Below are 15,911 nucleotides of genomic sequence, written 5' to 3'. Positions count from 1 at the left end.
TATCTATACACACAAACCAAAAGTAAATTTACAAGGATGTTCACTGGAGCATTGTTTGTGATAACTAAATATCGGAATCAAGTAAAATAGCCATAAATTGGTGACTAACATGTTATATCCACAGAATGCAATAATATACAATAATTAGAAGGAATGAAGTAGATATAGATGTGATAGGTAAAAGTATATCAAAGAATGTTAATTTAAAAGAAATTTTAATAAAATGTGTACAATACGCACCAAACTATTTTCCTCTGGGGATGATATAACCAGGGATTTTCAGTTTCTCTATTATATATTTTTATAATTGCATTTATGGGTAACAGAGTATATCTGAAACCAATAGGCAGTATCACACTTACTGGTGAAATACCAGTGGCGTTTTTATTAAATCCAGGAAGAGAATGATAGGCATGCCATTACTTAGTATGTCTTTCAGAATGAATTAGAATAAGATTAAAAGGTAGAATTATTAGAAGGGTAGAAAATAAATTCAGTATTTATAAATGATATATTTGCTTATAATACTAAATAGAATTAACAGACAAGCTATTAAAACTAAAAGGAGAGTTCAATAAAGTGGTTAGTTATAAAACAAGAGTATGAAAATCAATAACCACGCTGTAAAACAGCACTATACAATTACAAAATAAGCCACTCAGACTGTCAACAGAGTATATAAACTATAGAGGAATAAAATTAAGAGAAAATGTGAAAGTTTTAGAAAATATTTTGAAGAGAAATATGAATACATGAAGATAAAACCATAAAACATTCTATATTACTAGGTGAGAATTTGTTAGATTAAAAAGATGTTCATTAACAACTTGATGTACATTTGGATTATTTCCAAATTGATTTAAAGATTAAATGTACTTCCAACAATATCACACTGATACATATGAACATATGAAAAATAAATCAACCTCAAGACCAAGTCAGTAATTCTTCAGTATGGTAAACAAAATCCTTAGTGATTGGCCCTAAATTAATTTACCTCTCCTTTCCTCAGGCACAAACATGTTCAATACCAAGTAATATAATAATACAATTTATTCAAACCTATGTAGTACCTGATATACATTGGGAGCATAAACAATAAAATTAAGTTTTGTGGATAGATAGTTCTATGGTAAGTGCTTTACATGCATTATTTCATTTGATCTACACAATAATCCTATAAGGGATAATATTTTTATTTCTGAGATTAGGAAACAGATTTTAAAAGATGCCTAAATTCATACTACATGTAAGAAGAGAAGCCAGAATTCAAAGCCTTTAGTTATATTGCTTTCTTTATTTTTTTAAAAGGTTTTATTTGTCAGAGACAGAGAGAGAGCACAAGTAGGGGAAGCTGCAGGCAGAGGGAGAAGCAGGCTCCCCGCTGAGCAAGGAGCCTGATGTGGGACTGGATCCCAGGACCCTGGGATCATGACCCGAAGCCGAAGGCAGATGCTCAACCAACTGAGCCACCCAGGCGTCCCAGTTATATTGCTTTCTTTAAGTAGAAAATGAAATATGGCCTTCAAAGTTTATATATTTCAGAAAATTGTGGTACAGCCATATGATTGAATAATAGGTAGCTCTTAAGATCTTTATGAAAACATTTATGTTGTGTGAAAATGCTTATTATGTTGATTAAAATAAGTGGAATAACTATTACAGGAAGCTATTGCAAAAGTGAACACATTTTCCACAATTTCTACTTTTTAGTAGATCATGCATTTAAAAAACAATATTCACAACTAACAAGAATTACAGGAAAAAAGCCCAAATTAGGGATTTTATATAAGAAAAATCTATAAAACCTGAAGATTTAAAAAATATATATATAGGATGCCAAAATTTCCACTTCTATCCTTGAAATGTTAACTGATATAGGAATTGTCCTTCTGCCATAACTAGAAAAACAGACAAAAATATATGAAACAGTGGTTTTAAGATATTGCACAATGGGTACTGCCAGACTGTGATCTTTGAGAAAAGGAAATCAAACAAACAAAATAAGCCCTATAATTGGTCAGTCAGCCTATTTCCTAAATGCATGTTCAAGGTCACAGTGTAGAAGAAGGAAATCAAGCAAAGTCCTGTGGCTTTGCTGAGTTGAGGAGACGATGATAAGAATTTGAGAAAGCCAATGGTGGCTAGAATTTGTAGGTGGACTAACATAATAATAAAAAAAAGAATTTGTAGGTAGAGTATTGGAGAGGAATGAGATGCAGAGAGAAACCTCTAACATGTTTCAGAGGAGACTCCTTGAGTCTATGATTCAGTACTAAACTGTACATGTGTTGGGTAAAAATTCATGAGGCTAGAGAAAGTAACACCAGAAAAGAGTAGGCTGAGTAATTGTATAGTGTGGTTATTACCATTATAGAAACTGCCCATCAGATTTTTCCCTGTTCCTCAGATTGTTTTTTAATTTGTAAAGTGAGGATGCAAATAATTGTATTTCTCTCAAAAGATTGGTGAAATTTATTGAACACTATTTTTTTTTATCAGGTTCTCTGGTTGAATGCAAATTCCATGAAGGCAAGAATTCAGTTTTGTTCATCTCTGTATTCTCTATGCCTAGAACTGTGCTAGGCATATAGCAGTGATCAGTAAATAGTTATTGGTTTTTAATAAACTAGGATATTAAAAATAAAGCAGTTTAATGTCTAGCACTGGACTCAATGAATGCTCTATAACTAGAAAAGGCAAATAGCATCAAATATTCCTGCAATAGCACCCATAATTAATTTTTCAGAGTTTGGGACCATCTTAGTAGTCTAGATAAAGATGATTATGTTGTGGGGACTAAAAAAAAATTATATAATACATATGTGGTTTATATTATATATATTTGTATACATGCAGGTATATATAAAAGCAGTTTTGCCTTGCCATCTTCTGCTTTCACATACCAGAATTATTTGTAAAGGCTTGGGGAAGCCACATTCCCAAGACAAAAGAAAAGAGAAAAGAGGGTTGCAGTTATTCAGGGATTGATTTCTTTGAAGGTGCTTCTCTCTAAGCATTTTCAAGTGTGAAATATTTGGAGTAATTTTTTGTTTTTTAGTAAATGTACCATAGAATTCTGTAAATAGAACTTTTACTATGTTTTAGACCTCACATTTTTTTCCATCACAATGATCTGTCTAGTTATTACCCAAGCTGCATATACTTTACATAAATCATATCTATCCTCTGTCTCTGCTATAATACAGGATACGAGTACAGGAGGGGATTCTACACAGCATGCAAAAGTTGCCACAAATAGCAAGATTGAGTGGTGGTGACTGATAGGTCACTCCTGATATCTAATAATAATCAAGCACTGCCAATTGTCTTCTCCTGGTTAAAGCCTCACAGTTTTAGTTTTGTAAATAGAGAAATCAGATGAAAATTAATGAGATTTTACTGCATTTACAGTCAGTACCAGTTGTAACAGCTGAATCAGTCAGAATCTGTGTTAGCCATCAATAAAAACAGGTATGTGGTATCTAGCTTTAGACATACTACAAATCACCTCTGTCTCTCTCTGTCTCTCTCTCTCAGGCCTGGCCTTGCTCCTCCCTGTTCCTGTAAACTCTCAGTTCTCCCTTCCCATAGAAGAGAATCTGGAAATATCAACCAACCACTATCCTGGCTCCAGCTCTTTTGCATTTAGAATCATGAGTATTCAAAATTGTCAAATGTAAAACAAAAACAAAAACAACTAAAAACTTGCATTATAATTTTTTCAAAAAACAAATATCTAATATATTCATCACCTATATTGGCATTTTCATTTAGTAAATGAACCTAATAGATCTATGAAGTCTCATTTTACACTATGACAGTTTTTCTTAGCAAACTGTTTTATTTGTCATTGTCAATATCCCAAGAGCATTTAATATCCATGAGAGTGGAGACCACATAATGCCATCCTAGTGTTTAGCACAGTGCCTGTCTAATGCTAGGTACAAATGTAACATTTGTTGAACAACTGTCCTGAGCATACCACCCACTGTTTTTCACCATCATGATTCCCATTTAACCCTTTACTTCCAAACCAAATTTAGCGGTCATTTCAACACATTGGTTGCAGTAACAATCTAAAGTACTTTCAGATGGTAAATTAGGCACATTCAAGATCATGATTACTTAATTTGCTGTCCTTTCCTGATTAAATGAGGGAATATGTGTCAGCAGAAGGAAGCTTTTATTTATGTTTTTGCCATATCTCAAGTGATTTTTTTTATTATTTAAATTCAAGTTAGTTAACATACAGTGTATTATTAGTTTGGGGAGTAGACTTTAGTGATTCATCTGTTGCATATAACACCCACTGCTCATCACATCAAGTGCCCTCCTTAATGCCCACCTCCGCTCCAGCAACCCTGTTTGTTCCCTATAGTCGTGTCTCTTATGGTTTACCTGTTTTTAATCTTATTTTTCCTTCCCTTCCCCTATGTTCATCAGTTTTGTTTCTTAAAATCCACATGAGTGAAATCATATGGTATATTTCTTTCTCTGACTGACTTATTTCCCTTAGCATAATACCCTCTAGTTCCATCTACATGATTGCGAATGGCAAGGTTTCATTCTTTTTCATGACTAATAATCCATTGTATCTATATACCACATCTTCTTTATCCATTCATCTGTCAATGGATATCTGGGCTCTTTCCATAGTTTGGCTATTCTGGACATCGCTGCTATAAACATTGGGGTGCAGGTGCCCCTTTGGATCACATTTGTATCCTTTGGGTAAATACCTAGTAGTGCAATTGCTGGGTCATAGGGTAGTGCTATTTTTAACTTTTTGAGGAAACTCCATACTCTTTTCCAGAGTAGCTGTACCAGTCTGTATTCCCACCAGCAGTGTAAGAGGGTTCCCCTTTCTCTGCATCCTTGCCAGCATCTGCTGTTTCCTGAGTGGTTAATTTTAGCCATTCTGTCAGGTGTGAAGTGCTATCTCATTGTGGTTTTGATTTGTATTTCCCTGATGCTAAGTGATGTGGAGCATTTTTTCATGTGTCTGTTGGCCATTTGTATGTCTTCTTTGGAGAAATGTCTGTTCATGTCTTCTGCCCATTTCTTGATTGGATTATTTGTTCTTTGTGTGTTGAGTTTGATAAGATATTTATAGATTTTGGGTACTAGCCCTTTATCAGATATGTCATTTTGTTAATATCTTCTCCCATTCTTCAGGTTGCTTTTAGTTTTGTTGATTCTTTCCTTTGCTATGCAAAAGCTTTTTATCTTGATGAAGTCCCAGTAGTTCATTTTTGCTTTTGTTTCCCTTGCCTCTGGAGACGTGTCTAACAAGAAGTTGTTGTGGCCTAGGTCAAAGAAGTTGCTGCCTGTGTTCTCCTCTAGGATTCTGATGGATTCCTGTCTCACATTTAGGTCTTTCATCCATCTGAGTGTATTTTTGTGTGTGGTGTAAGAAAGTGGTCCAGTTTCATTCATCTGAATGTGGCTGTCCAACTTTCCCAACACCATTTGTTGAAGAGACTGTTCCCCCTCCCCACTCCGCCATTGGATATTCTTTCCTGCTTTGTCAAAGATTAGTTGACCATAGAGTTGAGGGTCCATTTCTGGGTACTCTATTCTGTTCCATTGATCTATGTGTCTGTTTTTGTGCCAGTACCATACTGTCTTAATGATTACAGCATTGTAATACAGCTTGAAGTCTGGAAGTGTGATGCCTCCAGCTTTGGTTTTCTTTTCAACATGACTTTGGCTATTCGGGGCCTTTCCTGGTTTCATACAAATTTTAGAACTGTTGTTCCAGCTCTGGGAAAAATGCTGGTGTTATTTTGATAAGGATTGCATTGAATGTGTTGATTTCTGTGTGTAGTATAGACATTTTAATATTTGTTCTTCCAACCCATGAGCGTGGAATGTTTTTCTTTGTGTCTTCCTCAATTTCTCTCATCAGTGTTCTATAGTTTTCAGAGTACAAGGTCTTTTACCTCTTTGGTTAGGTTTATTTCTAGGTATCTTATGGGTTTTGGTGCAATTGAAAATGGATTGATTCCTTCTCTTTCTGCTGCTTCATTGTTGGTGTGTAGAAATGCAACAGACTTCTGTTAATTGATTTTATATCCTGTTACTTTGCTGAATTCCTGTATCTGTTCTAGCAATTTTTTGGTGGAGTCTTTTGGGTTTTCTACATAGCATATCATGTCATCTGCCAAGAGTGAAAGTTTGACTTTTTCTTTGCTGATTTGGATGCCTTTTATTTCTTTTTGTTGTCTGATTGCTGAGGCTATGACTTCCAGCACTATGTTGAACAACAGTGGTGAGAGTGGACATCCCTGTCATGTTCCTGACCTTAGGGGAAAAGCTCTCAGTTTTTCCCCATTGAGAATGATATTCGCTGTGGGTTTTTTGTATATGGTCTTCATGATGTAGAGGTATGTTCCATCTATCCCTACTTTGTTGAGGGTTTTTATCAAGAAACAATGCTGTATTTTGTCAAATGCTTTTTCTGCATCTATTGAGAGGATCATATGGTTCTTATCCTTTCTTTTATTAATGTGGTGTATCATGTTGATTGATTTGCGGATGTTGAACCACACCTATGACAATTTTTTATCGTATTTCACAAGACAGAATTCTACCTATATAGACATAATCAGATGTAAATAATGAGCTATTCACTCTGGACATAATGGATAGCATAATTTTTTTGTGGTATAATTGACATTAGTTTCAGGTATACAACAATGATTTGACCTTTGTATACACTGCAAAATCACCATTAACAAGTCTAGTTACCATCTGTCTCCTCATAGTTAATACATTATCGACTATATTCCCTATGCTGTAGATTGCATCCCCATGACTTGTTTATCTTATAATTGGAAGATTTTCTCTCTTGATTCCTTTCACCCATTTTGCTCCCTCCCATCACCATCTGGTCACCACTAATCTGTTTTCTGTATCTATGAGAATGTGTTTTAAGATTCCACATATAAGAAAGGCACCTAGGTGGCTCAGTCAGTTAAGCATCCAAATCTTGCTTTTGGCTTAGATCATGATCTCAGAGTTGTGGGATTGAGCCCAGCGTTGGGCTCCATGCTGAGCATGGAGCCTGCTTAAGATTCTCTCTCCCCCTCCCCCCTAAAAAAGGAAAGAGTCCACATATAAGTGAAATCATACAGTATTTGTCTTTGACTTATTTCACTTAGTATAATACCCTCAAGGTACACCCATGTTGTAGCAAAGGGCAAGATTTCATTTTTTATGACTAAGTAGTATTCCATATACATATACACATATACACATATATAGCATTCTGTTATTTATATACATATACAATCATATCTTTATCCATTCATCTCTTGATGGACACTTAGGTTGTTTCCATATCTTGGCTATTGTAAATAATGCTTCAATGAAACTAGCAGTGCATATATCCTTCAGAATTATTATTTTCTTCACATAGATAGTCCAGTAGTGGAATTGCTAGATCATATGGTATTTTTATTGTTTTCCATAGTGGCTACACCAATTTACATTCACACCAAATATGCATGAAGGTCCCCTTTTTTTCACATCCTCATCAACACTTGTTATGTCTTGTCTTTTGATAATAGCTTTTCTGAGAGGTGTGAGGTGATATCTCATTGTGACTTTGATTTGCATTTCCTTGATGATTAGTAATATTGACCATCTCTTCATGTGCCTATTGGCCATCTATATGCCCTTTTCTGAAAAATGTCTATCTAAATCCTCTGCCCACTGTTAAATCAGATTTTTTTGTTATTGAGTTGTAGTTCTTTATATATTTTTGGATACCAACCTCTTATTAGATATATGATTTGCAAATATCTTTTCCCATTCAGTAGGTTGCCTTTTCAGTTTGTTGATGGTCTTCTTTGCTGTGCAGAAGCTTTTTAATTTGATGTAGTCCCATTTGTTTATTTTTGCTTTTGTTTCCCTTGCCTTTGGAGGCAGATCCAAAAGAAATGCCAAGGAGTTTTGTTGCTATGTTTTCTTCTAGGAGTTTATGTCTTTAATCCATTGAGTTAATTTTTATATATGGTGCAAAATAGTGGTCCAGTTTTCCCAACACCATTTATTGAAGAAACAGGCCTTTCCCCTTTGTATATTCTTGCCTTTGTCAAAAATTAATTGACTCTATAGATATATATTTTGATTTCTGGGCTCTCTATTCTTCCATTGTTCTATGTGTCTGTTTTGTGCCAATACCATATTGTTTTGATTACTATAGCTTTGTACTATAGTTTGAAATCAGGGAGTGTGATACCTTTGGCCTTGTTCTTCTTTATTAAGATTGTTTTGACTACTTAGGGTCGTTTGTAGTTCCATATAAATTTTAGAATTGTTTTAGTTCTGTCAAAATGCCACTGGAACTTTGATAGGAATTGCATTGAATCTGTAGCTTGCTTTGGGTAGTAGGGACATTTTAGCAATATTCTCCCAATTCATGAGCATAGATATCTTTCCCTTTGTGTCATCTTCAACTTCATTCATCAATGCCCTCTAGTTTTCAGTGTACAGGTCTTTTTTCCTAGGTATTTTATTATTTTCTTGATTTCCCTTTGGGTAGTTCATTATTAGTACATAGAAATGCAATAGATTTTTGTATCCTGGCATTCACCTCACTCTAGTTCTAAACAAAATACTTGTACATTTTCTACTGCATTATGAGACAAATTTAACACCCTTGATGCCCCTCGTCCTCTTTTATCATCTACATCCTTGTCATTTTCCCCAAGATAAACTTAAATTTCTAATTAAATTGTTTCCTGATTGCTTAGTCTCCTCTTCTGTTATTTCTTTCAGAATGGATGGAGCCCCATTTGGGTTACTCTTGGCCTTGTTTCCTGCTATTTACTCCACACAAGAGAGGTGACATATTTGACAGATAAATTCAGAAAAATAAAGGAACATTTTCTACTCATATCTGTCTTTCTTCGTCTTCAGAATGAGCTGTCCATAGGAAGTACTGTTTGCCAGTGCTCCTTCAGGTTATACTTTGCCCTTCCATGGCAAGAAGCCTACCTTATCCAATGGAGCTTGTGAGTGTGTTGACAAGTGTGCCTGGGATTTAGTTAAGAGGTCCATTTTACTCTTACACTAAGCTATATCCTCTACTTTTATATTTCTCAATTTGTTTAGATTCCATGTAGGAAAAATGGGTATTAGACCCCCTCAAAGACATTAGTAATATGATCTTTTATTTTCCTAGAATCTTCCTTTTGGGGACCTTAGAGTCTCCTCTTCCAGTTTGGACTGGTTACTCTCTAGGCCTGTTGCACAGTTGTCATCTTAGAACTTTCTTTTGGGTCTGTCCATTGTGAGCTCATTGTTTCTTGGATCCCATTTCTCCCTCATTCTTGGTGTATCCTTTAGTTTGGTAGAACACATTCTTAAATAACTAACTTCCTGAAAATAATACCTAAAAGAAAGATAAATTTTTTAGACTTCAGAATTCACTTATTATATCTTTTTTTTAACCAGGAGAATGGAATTTTACATGAGAAATTATTTTCCCTAACCATTTTGTGTTATTCTAGTCTGTTTGAGAAATCCAACACCATTCAGATTCCCCATCCTTTAATGTTACCTTTTTTTTTTTTTTACCTGAAACTACAATCATCTACAAACTTCCTACTAACATCCACTCACCCCAAATTTGTTCAGGTATTTACCCCATCCTCAGTTTCATAAGCGTTTAAGACAACCAGCTGGGGTATCCCCTATCTTCCAGTATTATCCCAGAATGGTTATGTGACATTAACTACTGCATCAAACTGAAGCAAAGGACTTTTAGCACATTACTGGAAAGGGTCTTAACTCTCCTTCTGAATGTGAATCATAAAATCTGTAGCCTTCATTGCTACTGCTAACTATCTTGTGAACATTAAGGAAACCAGATTTAGGGAGATCCAAAGGAAGAAGGGAGGAGCAGACAGAACTGGAGTCCTTGACCTCAAATGAGCTTCTGATCATACTATTACTGGAGCCTACACTACACCTATATTATATTTTATTAAGAATTTTTATGACTCAACTGCAGATGGATTTTTATCTCCTTGAAATATCTGGTCTGCTAGTCCAGTGAATGGACAGCTTTGTGGTTATCAGTTTAAAACAATTCACAAAATGAGTAAGATTTTTGATATTAACTTAAAGAATGGAAGAATACTCAATAATGAAATTAAATTCGTGTGCCAAAGTCTCATCTAAGGTTTCACTGTACTGTGTGGTGTATCATGATAAATAATATTCTATGTATGACTATATATTTACTTGAGATTTTAATGAAAAAAAAGAAAATGAAACTGTTTTAATGGAAAATCTTCGCAATTAGTTTCCAAAATAGCTTCCTAAATTGCTTTTTCAAGAATATTTTTGGCAAAGTGATGTATTATAGTAAGTACAATAATAGTTCTAAAAAAAACCCTTATAATCTTTCACTTTACCATTTAAAATTGCTATTAAGTTAATGTTGGCATCATTTCAAACAAGCCATCTTTAAATAATAGTTTGCTTTATATATTTTTTTTTCTTATGAACTTGTTTCATCAGAATGCCACATTCTTGGGCCTGCAGCTGGTTTCATATTGGAACTGCTCTAGTAAGAGCTCTCTAGTCATTCCCAGAACCAAAGAATTATAAAGAAGAAACTTACTCCATCAATTATCCTCTTTCCTGTGTCTTCAATTTCTTTCCTCCTATCCTGGCATCCTTTCCTCAACTTAGAAACATATTTAGAGGGGCACCTGGGTGGCTCAGTCGTTAAGCATCTACCTTCGGCTTGGGTCATGATCCCAGGATCCTGGGATTGAGGCCCACATAGGGTTCCCTGCTCAGCGGGAAGCCTGCTTCTTCCTCTCCCACTCTCTCTCTGTCAAATAAATAAATAAAATCTTTAAAAAAAAAAAAAGAAATGTATTTAGAGCTCCACTGTTTGAAGAAAATCCTTCTAAACTTCACCTCTTTCTCCATTCACTGCAAATTCCCTTCTTTGACTTATAGACAAATTGTTTGAAAAGTATTCTCCTGAATGCTGGAAATATGTAAGTGGGGAGAGGGGCACCTGGCTTGCTCACTCAGCAGAACTTATGACTCTTGATCTTGAGGTTGTGAGTTCGAGCTCCACATTGGATGTAGAGATTACTAAAAAAAAATAAATAAACAACCTTTAAAATAAATAAGTGGGGAGAGGAAGGTGGTGGTGAAAGGCACAGGACTGTAACCTGAGCTGAAGCTTTAAGACCTAAGAGCTGGAGCAGGTGAAAGGGTGGATAAGTCTATATTAAGTGTTATTTTTTTAATTTAAATTCAATTACCCAACATGTAGTGAATCATTGAACACTACATCAAAAACTAATGATGTAAGTGTTAATTGTTAAGAGAATTAGGCTCTAGTGTTATATAGACCTGTCTTCAAATTTCAACTTTATCAAATTCCTACTAAGACACTGGAGAAGTGATTTAACCTATATCAGCTCCCATTTCCTTTTGTGAAAATGAGGGAATAATAGTACCTACCACATGATGTTAGAATCAGAATTTAATTTGATAAGTTTGACTTTTTCTTTGCTGATTATTAAGCTAAGAGCTTAATAAATGTTATTTGTAATTAATACTATTATCAGAAACTGACACTATTAACATGAAGCTAAATAAAACCTGAAGGACAACATTCCAGGGCAAAATTTGAACAAATGAAGAAAACAAGCCAATAGGAAAAATGGGGGCAACAACTAGAAACTACAAGATAGAGCAAACTGCATTTGGTTGACAGAGAGATGGAGGAAGCTGAAGATATGTCGGGACATAGAGACACAATGAAGGAGTACATGTAAAACAGCTATATAAAGCACCATCATTTACACCCTCCTCCCACAATGGGATCGGTTCAGGGATTAATATTTGCTGGTAAAATTTTCTCTGTTTGGGAGTGAATATGATATGATAGATTACGATGACCCTTTCTTCAATCTATACACTTAATAATGCACTAGGTAATGAAATGGTGATGGTGTTTTCCTGGGTCAAGCATCACTTATCTGATGTTTCTAATTACCAGGAAAGTTAGAGTAGAGCATGCAGGTTTTCGTGTCAAGAAGTAGCATTGATTGGTCATAAAGAATAGTAACAATGAGAGGAGGAGTGGAGAAAAGTAATTGTTAAGCACTGGATGGAGAAGAACAAAAACTTGTCATTGTACACTAAGTACACTACACATTCTGGAAGGTGTAGAAATTTAATTAATATTCCCTATCATCTATTCGTACATTTCTTTGTGATGGATGCATTGATTGGAGGGCTTTAAAAGCACTACAAAACCAGGTGAATTATATCTTGTCCTTTGATAGATTTAATACTATAAAGATTATGAATTGGCTTGATCATGGTTATTTCACAAGGTATAGCAGTTTTCAATTTGTATACTTTAAATATATACAATTAGAAGAAATTTATGCTCCAGGGCATAGTTGAAAACAATGATGCAACCCTGGCCTGTAATTAGTGGAGTTTAACCACCAAGCTTGTTTAGGGAAAAAGTAAATGATGGCCCTATCTGTACCCCTGTCATCAACTAACCAAAGTTATGCCACACAGAGAAGCAACAGCAGAGGCTTAGCACTGGGTGTGTCTGGGGGGAGAGGGAAGGAACAAACCTCTCTAAACTAATCAGCCCATCACTAAACAAATAATAATAAGCCTCAGAATGAGGGACCAGTATTTAGAATTGCAACGTTATCTAAAATGTCCAGTTTCCAACAGAATTTATAAGGCATGCAAAGAAATAGTAAAGTATGACCCAGACATTGGAATAAAAGGAGGTTACAAAAACTGGGTGTGAGAGTAATGACATTTCAGATTAAACAAAAAACATTTCAATACAGCCATTATAAATATGTTCACAGAACTAAAGATAAACATAATTAAAGAAGTAAAGGGAAGTAGATGTCAAATCGAGAATATCAATAGATACAAATTTTAAAAATACAACCAGTGGAAATTTGAGTTGAAAGTGATACTAACTGAAATAAAAATTCATTAGAGGAGCTCAGCAATAGATTTGAACTGGAAGAAAAAAGAATTACCGAACATGAAGATAGAGCAATAGATCTTATTCAAGCCAAAGGATAGAGAGAAAAAAGAATGAAGAAAAAGGAACAGAGAAATATGGGACATCATTAAACATAGGGACATCATTAAACATACCAACATACATATAATGGGAGTACAGGAAGGAGAGGAGAGAGTAAAAGGAAAAGAACTGATGGCTGGATAGATCACAAATTTACTGAGAAACAATAATATACACACTCAGGAAGCTTAAGGTAGTATAAACACAAAGAGACCCACAGATGGACACATCATAGTAAAATTGCTGAATGTCAAAGACAGGGAGAAAATGTTGAAAGCAGCGAGAGATAAATGATATATCTATAAAGGAACCCTGATAAGATTAACACCTGAATTCTCAGCAGAAACAACTTAGGCCAGCAGCATAATGTATTTAAAGTGCTCAAAGAAATCTGCCAACCAAGAATCTTATATCCAACAAAATTATTTATCAGAAATGAAAGCTAATAAAGAAAAAAAATATGTTGCTAGCAGATTTGCCTTACAAATAATTCCAAAGAAATTTCTTTAGAAATTTAGTTTGAAAACAAATGATCACAGACAGCAATTTCAATCCACATGAACAAAGTACACTGACAAATAAAATGATATAATTACAAAAGAGAATATAAATTCATGTTTTCCTTCTCTTAATTGATTTTAAAAGCAATTGTATAAAATAATACACATATAGCCTCTCTTTGGGCCTATCACATATAGAAATGCAACATATGTGTAATATGTTTACAAAAACACTACAAAGGAAGTGAGAATGTTAAATGGTATAGAAACCTTGGAAAGCAGTCTGGCAATTCTTGAAATGGTTAAACATAATTAGCAAATGACCCAATAATTCTACACCTAAGTATATAATAAAAATGAAAACATATGCAAAAACTTGTATACAAATGTTTACAGAAGTATTCATTATTCATAATGGCCAAAGTTGGAAATAACCCAAATGTCCATCAGCAGACAAATGGATAAACAAAAAGTGGTCTAGCCATATATTATTTAACCATAAAAAGGAATGAAGTAATGATATATGCTACTACTTGATGAACCTTGAAAACATAAGGCTAAGTGAAAGAAGCCAGTCACAAAAGACCAAATATTATATGATTAAACTCATACGGAAATCCACAATAGAAAAATCTATAGAGACAGAAAGGGACTAGTAGTAGTAGTAGATAACTAGTGGTTGATTAGGGCAAGGGCATGATACACTTTAAGGGTCTTTCAAGATGCTCTCCATTATGTCTATGGACAAGAAACCTACATCAACCAGAAAGGTTAAGTACTTCCTTAAAATCTGTTAGATATGGTAAAGGCATAATAATTTTTACAATGTTTAGGGATTATAATGTTTTTATCCTGGTCCTAGTTAACTATTTTTTAAAAGATTTTATTTATTTGAGAGTGTGTGTATGTGTGTGTGTGTGTGCATGAGAGAGAGAGCATGAGCAGGGGGAGGGTCAAAGGGAGAGGGAGAAGCAGGCTCCCCACTGAGCAGGGAGCCTGACAAACCTGAGCTTGATCCCAGGGTTCTGGGATCATGACCTGAGTCAAAGGCAAACACTTAACTAACTGAGCCACCCAGATGCCCCTAACTATTTATAAGGGCCTTAAAATCTCTAAGTCATTGCCTATGATTATTACATGTCAACCAGACTGAGATATGGTGCCCAGATAATTGGTTAACCATTATTTTGCATGTCTCTGCAAAGGTGTTTTTTGCATGAGATTCACATTTAAATCAGTAGACTTTGAGTAAAACAGACTACCCTCCATAATTTGGGTGAACTTTATCCAATCAGTCAAAGACCATAAGAAAAAAAGACTGAGATCTCCAAGGGAGGGAATTCTGTCAGCAGAGTGCCTTTGGATTCAAATTGTGACTTTTCTCTGGGTGTCCAGCCTGCTGACTTACCCTGCAGATTTTGGACTTTGTTTCATTTTCTCTGGAAAAGAGTCAGAAATTAACAGACATAGGAACTGGCTATCTTGTTGTTATGACTATTTTCTCATTTTACTCTCCAAATCTCCTTCACTAATAAACTTTTGAATCTGGTTGCTTTAGAAGACATTAGTATATGTCTATATTGGTACCAAATCACTGTTCTTACCAACTTTCCTCATTCCCAGTTTTGCCTCATTTTTTAAAAATTTATTTCCTATTATTTCTTTATTATTTATTCTTTCCTTTCTTTTCAGTTTTTCTTTTTTGTTTGGTCTTTTCTCCTTTGTCGCGATTCCAAGACTGGGCCTTGGCCCTTACCCCAACCCAGTACATGGGGACTTTTGATGATAGTTTGATCTCTTCAATGTTAAACTGCCCCAAACAATTGGAAATTCCAGTGCCAACTCAATATATAAATATTTATTTGAGTTTGTCAGATTGTCACATGTGTCTCCTAGGGCTTAGTCGTTCCTTTATTCAGAGTTCCTTTATTGCTGACTCAGTTTTCCAGGTTAGAACTTAGCTTAGAGTCTGTAAGTCACTTCTATTCATAAGAAATTTGAATGTCCAACTTTCCTAATAAATCGTTTTTATCTGTATCAACAAAGAAGTTACTTCACGAAGTTCCAAATTTTGTTCTCTCTGTAAGAAAAAGATTTTGATCTCATACAGGAAGGTGGTTTAAAGATAGGCCTGAAGTGAGTCAGTGGTAGGATCAGGAATAGAGCTCCAAATCCCTGACTCAATCTTGCCTGATCCCACAAAATCAGGGCATCTTTTCTAAAAAGCTTACCAGCAGCTAATAAATCTTCTGGGGATATTAAATAGCTTTTATTTCTTTTATTAAGGAACACTTTGA

The sequence above is a fragment of the Mirounga leonina genome, unplaced genomic scaffold, assembly GCF_011800145.1.
Source record: "Mirounga leonina isolate KUSES-001 unplaced genomic scaffold, KU_Mleo_1.0 Mir_101608, whole genome shotgun sequence".
Classification (NCBI taxonomy): domain Eukaryota; kingdom Metazoa; phylum Chordata; class Mammalia; order Carnivora; family Phocidae; genus Mirounga; species Mirounga leonina.
This window is presented reverse-complemented; position numbering follows the sequence as displayed.